We start from the raw sequence: 2,500 nt of genomic DNA, 5'->3' as shown, positions 1-2,500 counted from the left end.
CGCCACCGATTGGTTTTGATCTAATAAAAGCATTCCTCCCATCTCTGGGTGGAATTCTGGTTTGCATGTATTAGCTCTAGAATTACCACAGTTATCCAAGTAATGTTTTGTACGATCTAAGAAACCAAAACTGATTTAATGAGCCATTCGCGGTTTCACCTTAATTCGGTATGTACTTAGACATGCATGGCTTAATCTTTGAGACAAGCATATGACTACTGGCAGGATCAACCAGGGAGCTTAGTTATTATTGTAAATTTAAATTTTCGTCGTCGGCCCTCCCTGTAAGACCGATCGACGTTAAGCCATTTCTCTTTTGTATGTAACACACATTTCATAAATTTTGTACCTCTTATAGAGGCCAAATATTCTCCTCCTCCTCTCATAAAGCACGAAAATCACTTTCACGCCGTGCATCCATCGTGCAAGCACGTAGACCACACACGCTGGACAATATAATAAAAGATAGCGCGGACAGTGGCATGCTATACAAATCGAGAAAGCGCGTACAGTGATCATGCTGGTCATTTTGCCACCAAATTTTATAATCTTTATCATTAGAGCGGGCCCACCAACCTCGTCTCTGTACTTTATACATTTCTCCTCCATCTGCACACACCTTTTCAAACATTAACGGAGAGAGTTCCTTGGACTTGCTTTAAATGTACATATTAGATATGTTGGAATCTCTCTCCTTTAGAAGTTTCCCCAGCCTTAAAACTTCTTTCATTTTTACTCCTCTCTCCATACTTATTTTCCTCTCTGAACGTATCAGAGAGGATTTTATTTCTGACACCTCTTGACTTTTCTTAAATTCAGGGACGTAATTTTGTTCATAATTCAGTGGACTTTTGTGTATTTTATACTTTAAATATTTCCAAACAGTCTCCCTTCTAAAAGTGATAGAACGAATTTTCGTCTAACACTACTTTCTTGGTTCAAAAATTTTATACAATCTTATAACTTTTTCAGTTTTAACAAATTTTGGTTACAGACAGTTGATGCTCAGTTTGTACAAGTATGCAACATTTATAAGTGCATACAGGTCACCAGCCTTATATTACAAGGCTCACCACATATGGGCCATTCGGTCTTAGACACCGACCCGTGGTAATGCTGTGTGGAGATTAATAATAATCCGCAACGGAAAACCGGAACGAGAATAGTCGAGAAAGTATATTCTCGAGGAGCGGTAGACTGCTTTTCAACCGAAGTCATAAAAGAGCCACACGCTCGACGCTACTCCCGACCGGTCCGAGCGAACCGAAAGTGCCTTCCTATAAATACCGAACGGCCGGCCGCTAGGTCGGCGACGCATGGGCTTACGCCCAGGCGTATGCCTGTGCAAACCGCCGTGAGAGCGTACCATCCCGCCGGCACGGTAAAACTTAGACTGAAAATATCGTCGAACATATCCTTTCATTTTATAACGTTCTATACATGAAAATTAATAAATTAACATGCAGGACATAATAAATTCACATTCTCATGTAAATCATGGGTTTAATTAATATTTTAAAAAATTTTAAAACCGCCCAGAACCGATGAGATGAAAATATTAAAACGATATTTTTGCATTTTCTTACGGTAAAACATTAACAAATAAGCGACTATAGCAATATAAAACTCCATTTGTAATTTAATTAATCAAAATTAATATTTTTTTTTGATTTTTCAGCGATCCAGAACCGATGAGACGAAAACATTAAAACAATATTTTTGCATTTTCTTACGACAAAACATTAACAAATACGAGACTATAACAATATAAAACTACATATGTAATTTAATTAATCAAAATTAATAATTTTTTTTGATTTTTCAGTGATCCAGAACCGATAAGTCGAAAATTTTAACAATCATATTTTTGCATTCTGTACCGTGGATCCATCGTTAAACGCTATTAAACTAACGTCCGTGATGGTATAAATGCAGATTTTCGCTCCGTTTAGCCAAAATAACGAACTTTAGGTGCGCTCCGAAATACTTCAAAGTCCCAGCGGCGTATTGCTTCGCCTCTTAGAACCGATTAGTCGAAAATTTTAACAATCATATTTTTGCATTCTGTACCGTGGATCGATCGTTAAACGCTATTGAACTAACGTCCGTGATGGTATAAATGCAGATTTTCGCTCCGTTTATCCAAAATAACGAACTTTAGGTGCGCTCCGAAATATTTCAAAGTCCCAGCGGCGTATTGCTTCGCCTCTTAGAACCGATTAGTCGAAAATTTTAACAATCATATTTTTGCATTCTGTACCGTGGATCCATCGTTAAACGCTATTAAACTAACGTCCGTGATGGTATAAATGCAGATTTTCGCTCCGTTTAGCCAAAATAACGAACTTTAGGTGCGCTCCGAAATATTTCAAAGTCCCAGCGGCGTATTGCTTCGCCTCCTAGAACCGATTAGTCGAAAATTTTAACAATCATATTTTTGCATTCTGTACCGTGGATCGATCGTTAAACGCTATTGAACTAACGTCCGTGATGGTATAAA

General features: G+C 37.9%; 1 non-coding gene across 1 annotated transcript in view; it reads right to left on the bottom strand.

The window, feature by feature from the left end:
- Positions 1-238, bottom strand: part of LOC143306584 (small subunit ribosomal RNA) — a 1,923-nt gene extending 1,685 nt beyond the window's left edge. The window contains exon 1 of the ribosomal RNA XR_013063940.1: positions 1-238. This exon is cut by the window's left edge and continues 1,685 nt beyond it. This is a non-coding gene — a ribosomal RNA (small subunit ribosomal RNA).
- Between the last annotated feature and the right edge of the window lie 2,262 nt (positions 239-2,500).

Source organism: Osmia lignaria, unplaced genomic scaffold, assembly GCF_051020975.1.
Source record: "Osmia lignaria lignaria isolate PbOS001 unplaced genomic scaffold, iyOsmLign1 scaffold0012, whole genome shotgun sequence".
Classification (NCBI taxonomy): Eukaryota; Metazoa; Arthropoda; class Insecta; order Hymenoptera; family Megachilidae; genus Osmia; species Osmia lignaria.
The sequence above is the reverse complement of the archived record's forward strand: the minus strand, read 5'-3'. Positions and strand labels throughout refer to the sequence as shown.